The following is a 12387-nucleotide window of genomic DNA, read 5'->3' as shown; positions in this document are numbered from 1 at the left end:
AGCACCAGCCAGTGAGCGGGTTAGGGCCTACATCAACTGCAAGGGCTTCCACTCCATCAACTGCCAGGTTGTGTGCGATGCCCAGGGCATAATACTGAATGTGTGTGCTGGCTGCCCTGGAAGCTACCATGATTCCCATATCTGGCATTTGACGCAGCTGTACCAGACATTTGCTAATGGGGACATCCCTGACGGTCACCTAGTGGGGGATGCTGGATACGCACTGGAGCCATGGCTGATGACACCCATCAGAAATGGACACACACCTGAACAAGAACTCCATAATGAGGCACACGTGCAAACACAAAATGTAATCGAGCGTGTGTTTGGGATGCTCAGGTCATGGTTCCGGTGCCTGGACACATCTGGTGGAGCCTTGCAGTACTCACCAACTACATGTACCCAAATTGTCATGGTATGTGCCATGCTACACAATATGATCCTGCAAAAACAGCTGCAGCAGGAACAGCATGGGGCAGGGCCACACAGCCCCCCACCATTGCCAAGGCCTGCACAGGCACAGCGTGACTGGCAGGAGGAACAACCTGAGCCTGCCCCAGTAGGCAGAAGGGGGTGTGCCCAGTATGCCTTGGCCTTGGCACAGAGGCAATGCGTAGCACATACACTGGCTCAGTAGGAACCCTGGAAATTATACCTCTCTCGGACTCGCACATAAAATAAAAGGGATGCCTAACTTGACACTACTTGTTTCCAAACACGTATAGGGAGTGTAGTATGTGCAACCGACAAGCCCTGCAGCATCACCTGAGGCATGATTGCCATGTTTTAAGCAATATAAAGCAGTGCTAAGCAGCATTTACCAATATTTAGTATATGTAAACAAAATTGCCCGTGTCAACTAGCGCAATGTTGGGCAACGTTGAGCAATGTTGGGCAAGGTTGCGCAAAGTTGAGCAAAGTCAGGTAAACATGCTCATATTTGCTTTACTGTTCCTTAAGCAGTCTGGTCTGCCCAGCATGAAAATAAAAAGCAGTGACAGGGCTCGAACCTAGGATACTATGCACAGTACTGAACCACTAAGCCATGATAGCATTTCAGTGGCACTGACACAGCAGAACAATTGTACACTAATGCAAACACAAAGAAATGCTGTATCATGCCCCTAAAGAGGCATATGGGTAACCTCCCCCACAGGCCTATGCAGACAGAGAACATCAGGCCAGGCGGTGTGATGTGGGTTGTGTAGGCTATGAAGTCGCAATCTAATATACGTGACATTGGACACTAGGATTTGTAGCACAGTAGTATGCCTCAAGCCAGTACGATAGGCAACAGTACAGACTGAAATGGTGTACCATACATAGCAGTGCAGGCATAGCAAATGTGTATAAGTGTCAGGTGAAACCTTCATCCTATGTACACCCACAGTAACAATCAGATGTGCCCCTGGGTAGAAATGTACAAAGAATAGCTGTCCTCCCTGTATGTAGAAATGTTGATAAGTCTATGCAAAGTGTCTCATGGAAGCCCTGCAGGCACAGCATGATCCCTGTTGATCTATGACACAAAGGTGAGCCCTGCTGTAAAAATACAACTTGATTTGCCATACACATATAATATAAATGCCTATACTGGGCGTGCTCACACACTCCAACAAATGTAGTGGATTTCATTCAGCATCACACTGAAAGGTCATACTGGGCATGCTCACACACTAAATACGGATGTGATAATAAGGGATCTATGGACAAATGTGGATAGTCATCTCTACTTCCAGAAACATATTCACAAAGTGGTCAGAAAATTATGCCATGTGTTCACACAAACTGCCAAGGTCTGTGCATGTAGGTCAAAGGAGGTTCCCACTACTCAGCAGTCATCAGACCCATCAGAGAGTACCACAACACACTTGTGATGAATCTGACTAGGCATGTTCAGCAGTCAGAAAGACCACTGAAGTACCTTAACAAGAGGATTACTGGCATCAAATAGTTGCCCCATGCAACAAGTCTGAATGTAACCCAATCTGTACTCTGTTGCATACTGTCAACTCAGGAGATCTCTGCCCAACAGACAGGTCCATGTCATGGCTACACTCAGATCTGTTCTGAGTTACAGCTCAATGGCACTAAATATACAGACCCAACTGATATTGCCAACATCCTGGCAGATAAGGATCAGTGTTAACTTTACCCCCTCTCACCCATGAAAGAGCACATCTCTATAATGGAAAACTGCAAAGTTGCTGTCATCACGGCTGCACAGGTAAAAAACACTCTCCAAAGCCAGTATCACAGCAGCCATGGGACCAGATAACATCCCAGGCTGTGTAGCATCTACTTCCCTGAAGTAAAATTTAACATGGAAGGTCTGTGGCAACTGAAGTTTCCAGAGGACTGCAAACTAGGAGCCATAATTGTAAACACTAAAGATGTGGACATCCTACAAAAGGGCCTCACTGAGACAGATGGCTGTTGTCCAAGCCATGGGCTCTAGCTCAATGCCAAAAGGTGCATTGTCATCCCCTTTGTTAAAAACTCTGTAGCCAAGAACTACAACATAGGTGGTAGTATACTTCATACTGAAAGTATGACAAGAGACCTTGGGTCACAGGTGGACAGTGGACACAACTGTGATAATCACATTCCCACAGTAGTCAGGAAACCCTCCTATGTGGCACACCTCATCACAAAACGTGTCTCATGCAGAATAGAAGAGGACATTGTTCCCCTCTACTCATCACTCACTAGAACTATAATAGAGTACAACGCCACTTCTGCTATGTACCTCACAAGACAACCACAACAACCAGAAAGCCTGCAGCAATACCTCACAAAGAGCATTAGCAGCCTGGAATACATGCCATACACAGACCATCTCAAAATGCTCCATCCGTACTCCCTTGCATATTGCCTACTCAGAGGTGTTCACTGCCTAACATACAAAGCTATGTCAAACACAGAGCTATTGGACATGCTCCACGTAAAACACTCACAATCCCTCTGACTTTCAGACCCAAAACCACGAGTGAAATACAAAAGGAAGGGGTGTACCCATTTACCTTATGGATACCCACACCTTCAGGTTAGTGGCACTGCATGAGGCCTTGGAGACCATGCAAGTGCAACTAACATTGGGCAAAGCTGCTCATCAGATTGTAGCCTGCTACAGATCATGTATCTTGTCTCAGGAACCTCACTCAGTATTCCTGAGAACAGTGGAAAATACAAGGGTCCTGTCAAACACCATTATATGAGAAGATTACAACTACCCAAACAATGAGTGGGAGAATTACTCATGTACAACGTCCTTTGCCCAATGTTTCCTAGAGTTTAAAAACTCTAACACCCTGGAACAGCTGGTCACCACGTCCACTACAGGTGACAACATACTGGACATGATCATCACCAACATGGGGTACCAGTGTTCCACAACAGAGATAAACCCCTCACTGGTAATATCAGATCATAAAGTAATCACACTGGACATCCACATCCTGCCCCCCCACCCAGTCAATGAAACTACTGTGAAGACATATTCCAAAGCAAACTGCACACTTCCCAAGACCAAAGTGGAACGTTCCAAAGACCTCTTGCTATAGGATAATGGTATACAATCTGCAGAATCATTTACAAGTACATCCTATGAGTATCTACAGGGATGCATGGAATGAGACAACACAAAGAAATCAAAGATGCACTCCTCCAAAAATAAGACAACAATCAGGTGGTTGTTGCCCATAAATAAGCTAGACAACAGAAGGAGGAAACTAACACATGATAGAGCCAACTTCACTAAAGAAAAGGCATCACTGATCATTATTAGGAAGAAACAATGATTGCTCACAAAATAATCCAAGGACTGTTTCTAAAGACAAATAGCCAAGGAATGTAAGAATAACAACCACATAGCCTTCGGTAGCTATACCAGACATGTAGGTGTCAACTTCCAAATATGCTGTCAGCTACTGAAAAAGGAAAGAAATACACTGAACTAACTTTCATTGCCCACATCCAGGGGGACAAGTTCAGTGTAAACTCCCCCACATCACCCCCAAATGGCCCTGTGTCCATCACAGAAGGATGCTGAGCCCCAGACGTCATGGACATGCAGGTAAAGACAGCCCTCTCCAAAGTTAAGAACACAGCATCAATGGGACTGGATGGTGTCCCAAGCTGCGTCCCACACTAGGCCCAAAAGGAACTACACCCTCACCTACATCCACTGTCCAGTCTCAAGCGTACCACAGGCTATGTACCCAAAGAATGGCATACACTAACAGTCATCCAGCTCCACAAAGGGGGTCCCACAACAGAACCTGGAAACCATTGCCCTATATGTCTACTCAGCCTGGTCTACAAAGCTATTGGGCAAATTGTTATGGAACCCATAAACAGAGACATTGGAGACTTCAAGACACTGGACTCTACACATCTCCGCCTTGTTAAAGGCAGATCCTGTCTCCTACACCTAGTTGACTTATGTCAAACAGTTACCAAGGACATAGATGGAGGTGAAAGTAGTCCACACAGCCCACCTGGACCTCACTACGGACTTTCTACACCATTCCCCACTCTGTCATCATGGACAAGCATACCAGCTTGAACATTAACAGCTATGTCACAGGATGGGTGGCCAAGTGGCTCACAGATCAAACACACATGTTCAGAGTTGCGGGTGCTATGTCCGACTCTAAGCCAGTCACAAATGACATCCCACGGGTGTTGGTCCTGGGACCCCACCTGTTCAGTAGATACTGCTCAGAGGTACAGGCAAGCACAGGAGTTGTATGGCTGTACAGGTTTGCAGATGACTGCTAACTGTGGCCCATAATCGACTCTACGGCTGACACAGACATCCTCCAGAAGTGTCTTACAGAGACGATTACATGGTGTCAAAACAATGCCCTCAAGCTGAATGCCAATGAATGCATAGTCATCCCCTGTGGGTAAAACAATGTGCACACAAATTACCACATAGGTGGTAATCCAGTATGTACGGAGAAAGTCATTATGGCCCTGGGGACACAGGTAGATAGCAAACTCCCCTTTGATGGTCACATGGCCAAAGTGTTCAGACATTCCTTCTATGTAACCCATCTAATGTCACCGAATGTAACCCACATTGTATAGTCTGATGATGTCACCATCCTACAAATATACCTGTGGAAAGGAGAACTCACAGTAATGTGCATAGCGCGTTGTGTAAATGCGTACTCCTGTAGTATTATAAAGTAGTCAAGTAGGGGTTTGAATCCTGCACTTGACAAGTGTGTGTCTGTGTGTGGTCTCCTTGGGAAGGAACAACCTTTTTGGAGAGTAATAAAACACCTTAAAAGTGGTATACTAATAATTGTCAAGTCTGATGATGTCACCATCCTACAAATATACCTGTGGAAAAGTCACTTCCCAGTAATGTGTATAGCACGATGTGTTAATGCATACTCCTCTAGTATCATGAAGTAGTTAGGTAGGGGTTTGAATCCTGCACTTGACAAGTGTGTGTGTGTGTGTGTGTGTGTGTGTGTGTGTGTGTGTGTGTGTGTGTGTAATTTCCTTGGGGAGAAGCAATCTTTTTGTAGAGTAGTAGTACAACTTACAAGTGGTATACTTATCTTTGTCAAGTCTGATGATGTCACCATCCTACAAATATACCTGTGGAAAAGTCACTTCCCAGTAATGTGTATAGCATGACGTGTTAATGCGTACTCCTCTAGTATCATGAAGTAGTTAGGTAGGGGTTTGAATCCTGTACTTGACAAGTGTGTGTGTGTAATTTCCTTGGAGAGGAGCAACCTTTTTGTAGAGTAGTAGTAAACCTTACAAGTGGTATACTTATCTTTGTCAAGTCTGATGATGTCGCCATCCTACAAATATACCTGTGGAAATGAGACCTCCCAGTAATGTGTATAGCCCATCGTGTTAATGTGTACTCCTCTAGTATCATGAAGTAGTTAGGTAGGGGTTTGAATCCTGCACTTGGTGAGTATGTGTGTGACACTGTTGGTCAATGTGTTGTGAGTTTTGCTTTTACTACTGTATGACATATCAGTAGGCATTGCACATGTGAGGTAGCTGTGAGGCAAATACATATATGTACATGTTACCTCAATTACTGCATGTGTGGTAACCCTGCTTTATCCAAGAACACAGCTGTCATATTTGCCAAACTGTGCTGCTGCTTCCCAGACCTTAGGCCACATCTGTATGGTTGTGACAAGGCCAGCCACTGCAGTGATGCCTGGCCTAGGTCATCCATGTCACACACACTCATTACGGTTCCTATTGAATTATGTGAGTGAGGGTTTATGGCCGAGGTATATGTCAGACCTGTTAAAACACAGCAAAGTCTGTCAATGATGACTATTCATGATAGGTGTACAACAACCTTTGTGAATATGCATGCAGACCCCTTATTGCTTATGTGATCCACCAAGGGATTTCAAAATACCTTAGGAAATATGATTATCAAAGGAGAGATGACATAACACTAGGTTGCATGTACACATTGGTACCTGTTCATCATGTTGGTGGCTACTACCTATGTGGTACTGTGGGGATACTATGTTCCGTAAAGGTGGATGACTATGCTTAGTTTGGCCTATAGCTTCACAGCATGGGTTTGACAAGAGGTATCTGTCTGTATGATACCCTTGTGGAGGATATGTGTGTCACCTGGAGAATGCAGTATAGGCCACAGTATGCATTACCAGATGTGGACAGACATATCCCTACTGTGATTGCTTGTACCTAAGAGAGCCATATGCCAAACAGGAGTGGTCTCAGTAATGGGTGCAGGTGAATAACACTGATTACTGGCATAGTATAGTACCTGAAGGATCCAAAAGTTGCTGTGTGTCCTACATCTGTGTGTCAGTTGTCAAGACATCATCTAATGATTGGTTATGGTCAGGCTGTTGAAGTCATGTATACTACCAGAATGCAAAAGAATGACAGATAGTAACAGTATCACCCACAGCACAGTGTCAAACCATGTCATACACACATGTGTAGTCAGGTTCCGAAATGTGTGTAGTACAATGCATACTGGCCACCAGTAGAAACTATGGAGTGTTACTGTGTAATACAGAGCATATCACCCTGCCCATGTGTCCACTATGCACGTACATGCAGACAGTGCACCTCCACCATGTTCACAACTGTACACCTGCAAATCTGTGCTACACACATCCCACACATACTGTCCACTCTCTAACACATGCTGCCAATACTGCACACATCAGCCAAGTGGCACGTGGGTGGACAATACACAATTGGAACTAACACTGGTGTAAACAACACTACAATGACAATCATAGCTTTAATGCATCATACCTGCTCAGCTACACCTTCAAGCATATCATTACACTCTACTGCTGACAACATGCTAACATTGCTATACTGCTATAGAGACACCCTGTGCATCAGCACCATGGTAGCCTGTTCCTGCATCAATGTTACAGAAGACAGGAGGTGGCACAGGTTTCATCATATGCACAGGGTGTGTTGTTGGTTTTCCAGAGGCCTACAGTGAGCCATCCAATCGATATGTATGTGTGTGTGTGTGTGTGTGTGTGGGGGGGGGCAAGAATACTGGTATGGGCCAATGTTGATGTAATGTGTGTGGGTATGTGTTAGCCCTAGTTGTCTGGATTATGTGTGTGTGTGTCTGCATGCACACAGTTCCACCATGTGGCTGCCATATACGGGTATTTGTGGAAAAGCCACAGACTGTACCTGCGAGGCTTTACAGATCACCATCTCTGGCCAAGGATACGGTATCTGTGCCTGGCAGGGGTGCTACTGACACTATCAGGTACTAAGCTAGACTGGGTACTATCCCCAGAGGTAGATGGATGTACACTGGATGCAGGTCCCTGCTGGGACTGTCCAGAGCCACGTGCATGTGGTCTTCTAGTACGTTCTATGGACAGCTCACCCCCAAAATTGCTGGGGCTGGTACTGGCACTACGGGAGCGGCTGTCGCTTGAGGGACATCCGCGGTGACTGCCAGCTGCTGATGTTGCTGGGATACGTCCACGTCGACGACTCAACCATCCCTCACTGTTCTGACACATGGACATGACATTGCGGAGGACATCTAATGTCTCTCCCCAACGTCTATCAGTGACCTAAGCAATTACGGATGGCACCAGCTAGGTCATGTCTACTGTCAATTACGGTGGTGTTATGTGCCCTCTGTGCCCTTAGTCCCTGTCTGGTGTACCGTTCCATATGTGCCTGTGCCTCCATGACAGCCTGGAACATGCATGAGGTTGTAAGACCTGTGGCACGTCTGCCAGTGGCATGATGAGCAGCAGTGCTCCAACGAGAACCCCTGGACATCTGCTTATGTGGTACCCTTCCAGACATCTGGGTATGGCTGCTGTGTCGGGATGCATGTGTCATGGATACCACACTGTCCTGGCCAATGCTGACTGTACGCTGTCCCTCAGCTAAGGGCATCGGTGATGGATGTATTGGCAGTATGACTATGTGCATGGATGGGGTGGACACTTGTGTACTGTCGATTGGTGGCCCAACGACAGACCCTGGCAAACATGCCTGTGCCTCAACACACCTATCATCATTATCATTATTTTGCTCAGTGACATCAGTTTCCCTGCTGCAGTGAACCAGCCCAAAGTCAGCACCTGTGAGAGGAAGACAGGAAACACACTTTATGACCTGTACATGATGTCAGCACACATGAACACATGTACACATACATACATGAACACATGCACACATGAACACATGCGCACATGCACGCATGAACACATGCAGACATGAACACATGCACACGAATGCACTCCTCAGTAAAACAGACACACACACACACATACACACACACACACACACACACACACACACACACACACACACACACACACCACCAGCAATCTAGAACATACTCAATAGCGGGTGATGGTGGTGTACAGTATCACAAGGCAAACAGTGATATCACGTGTCAGCATGCAGGATGTGTGTTGCTCAACAGCATGCAGTGCAGGTGTAGACAGCCCTTGCTAATAACAGTATACATAGTTTTGATGCATGTGTGTTGTTGTTCAGTGATTGGCCTCACCCTGGAACGCGTACATGGACACAACACTGCTGTGTAAGTATTAAAAGCTCTGCAATGTCCTGTGCACCATCACTCACAGGTATACATACTATGGCTGGATGTGTATCTGTGTGTCACATAGATATCCATTTCTGATTAGAGCATCTGTGTCTTTAGCAGATAAACGTGGACACATGTTTAGCACATGCATGCTATGTATACAGACAGGATGAGTGGTACATGTATACCTGATGGAATACCATTGTTCAACATAGCCATTGTACAGTGGTTATGTTGAGTGTAGGACATATTGTGGCCATGCCAGTGCCAGCCATGACATGGCATGCTACAACACAACTGCAACATTAAACATCACACATACACAGTGTGTGTCATGTGACCTATACACTCAATAGCATTACAAGGCATATATGTGTCACTTTGTACAAAAGGTGATTGCTATGCATATTGTGTATCAGTCCATATGTGTGCACACACACAACATTGAGGTGCACAGCAGTTAATGCTATGTGCAGTACTGTGGTCACTGTAACTGGATGGGGTGTAGTACCATGAGCCATCATCATGCAGCATCATGTGGTCACTCAAGGCTACTAATGTGTGCCAGACCGGCACATACCATGCTGCACCAGAACATTCACCATTTCACAGCCAGTTATTACATGGGTTTGTATGGTGCCCAATAGGGGGCACTGCCTAACATGAATGTGTTATGTGTTGAAAAGTGTCGCATAGCCACATGAGAGGCATCAGCCCCTCAGGTATATTATGTGTGCTGTGCAGATGACATTTGGGATACTGGAGTGTGACCTTACAGCGGGTGGCTGAATATGTCATGTGTAGCATGTGAACGTGTACCGCGTATGACAAAGTTGTGTATGTTGTGTGCATGTGTATTGCCTCTGCCTATCCAATGTCCACTACAGTATTGCCACAATTGTGTGGGATGCTCTGTGTATTATGTGTTTAAGGCAGCTACCCACGTTACTGGGATGTGCATAGTCTCACAGCAAACATGCACAGCATGCATTATGCGTAGGTGTGTTACGTGTACATGGCCTACAGCTCACCTATGACATGCAAATTTAATTAGTAATATTAAATGTAGAACACACTCACCAGCATGGGTCTGCTGCCTTGCTGTCACACCAGAGGGACCTACAAGGATATGAGATAGTTTGTCAGCGGCAACAACTGTGGCATTGCTACTGTGTGTCTGCAATCTTACAGTAGTACAATGGTTGACCGTCACAGGCCTACAAATTACATTCCTAATTATTAGTATTGCACAACACTAGGCACCACATCCTCTAACTACACAGTACACATCTCACATGAGCATGCTCTACCAATAGAGGCAACAGCAGTGTACAGCTATGCCATTTTACCTGCACGCTCCGTGTGAACTTGTTGGGTGGCTCCGGCCTCCATGATGATACATGTTGCTTGATGTTGTTGCTGTTGGCCATGAGCCACCTGGCTCAGGAGCAGCTCCTCCTCTCTGGTGAGGGGGGATGGATGGGTACCCCACCACCTGTGGCAAGCTGTTGTCTACGGATATATGACGCACGCTGATGGACATGTCTAATTAAATCACTGCAGTGATGGCGTACCTGCTCATATGTCCGGTTATGCATGCCTATGTCATTTAGCCTACGGACAAGATCTTGTCACAGTGCAGTCCGCTCATGCTGGTCCTGGCTGGTTCTGAGGGACAGTAGGGCATAGTGCTGCACCAGGCTTGCTGTTATCAGTTCCTCCTCTGCCGTGATGTAGGTGTGGTTATGACGGTGGGCCATTACCCTGGAAGACAATGAAACAATATGTGTGAGCATGTCATGTGGCACACTTAACATTCTAAAGTACAGATATCAATTAACTGCCATATATAGTAACCTATTGGCTGTCAGAGGATACACACTTTCAATACCACATATCAGTGCTCAGCCCACAGCTGCCCGACAGTGCCTGGCACACTCTATATATCAAACCATGTTTTGCACAGCAACAAAGATAAATCAGTATGTAAGACTATACAACAGTACATGGCACACTGTATGCGACACGATGCACCACCTAGCCACAGGAGGTATATTTCAAGCTAATGCATCAGGAAATATGTATTCCATTGCAATGATTGTAAAGTCCAGTTACAGTATTACCAGTATACCACACTAGTCGTTGATGGTAAACCCCTGCCTAACATATGTGCACATTCGTTAATATAGGTGGCATACTGCTGTACTAGACTATACATGTTGCTAGATACGCACTTATATCCTGTAACACACATATGATCGAGGCCATGGTACAGGCATACCCACACACACATCAGACATACATACCAGACACAAAGGTATGGCAACCCACATGACCTTTACCTGTGTACCATACAGTACTGTGTGTCAGTAGTTACAAAGCCTTATGCCTGAGGTATGCAATCTGTGAGGACTACAGGGAACACACAAAACAGTGGTTCCAAGAAATGTGGACATACACCATACTGTGCTGTGTAGGCATACAGCTTCTGGTAGTACTACAGTTCATACATGAGTTGGATTCACCAGCAGTAACACTCAATAAGCATACATGTACTGCTTTAACCTACAATGGGACATCCTAGTCAACACCAAGGGACTACATCAGACCATATGGCATACTGCTTTTTCTGCCTAGCGATTGCATACACATCTTTTGCTGGGATCACAGCTAGGACACATAATACCATGACTGAAACAGTTTCCCACTAAGCTATCACACATATACAGAACTCTGACACATTCACCAAGACAGTCACCATCACACTCAGTCAACCTCACATAGCAATTATTGCAACAAGTACATGTGGGTGTGTATCGCTTCATAGGTAGGTAATAGGCTATTGGCCCTAGGGCCTATAGAAGTCTGCTACCCTGGCCTTTGACACAAAGGTAAGTACGTTTCACGTGGCCCTGTCAAGCAGAGCCACAGAGGTGATTCCCGGGGTGTATTTCCCATACATTCATCAGGATTATTTCTGATGACAGCTAATTAGGGGCTTTGTTTGCTATTGATAGGTGGTTTGTTCCAGAGTATGGGATGTCTCTGAGATAGGAATCTATCCCTCCAGCATGTGCTATTGAGGTCACAAGGTTTAGGTCCCTAGAGCGTGTAGCTCATAGGGATTGTGATCTGTCTACGTGGAGCATGTCCAACAGCTCTGGGTTTGACATAGCTTAGTATGTTAGGCAGAGGTTACCTCTGTGTAGGCGGTATGCAACACAGTCTAGCTGTGGGTTTGTGAAATGGTCTACATAGGGCATCTGTTTGAGGCCAGTATTACTCTTTGTGAGGTATGT

The sequence above is a fragment of the Protopterus annectens genome, chromosome 7.part0 (assembly GCF_019279795.1).
Source record: "Protopterus annectens isolate FY-2018-M chromosome 7.part0, PAN1.0, whole genome shotgun sequence".
NCBI lineage: Eukaryota > Metazoa > Chordata > Ceratodontiformes > Protopteridae > Protopterus > Protopterus annectens.
The sequence above is the reverse complement of the archived record's forward strand: the minus strand, read 5'-3'. Positions refer to the sequence as shown.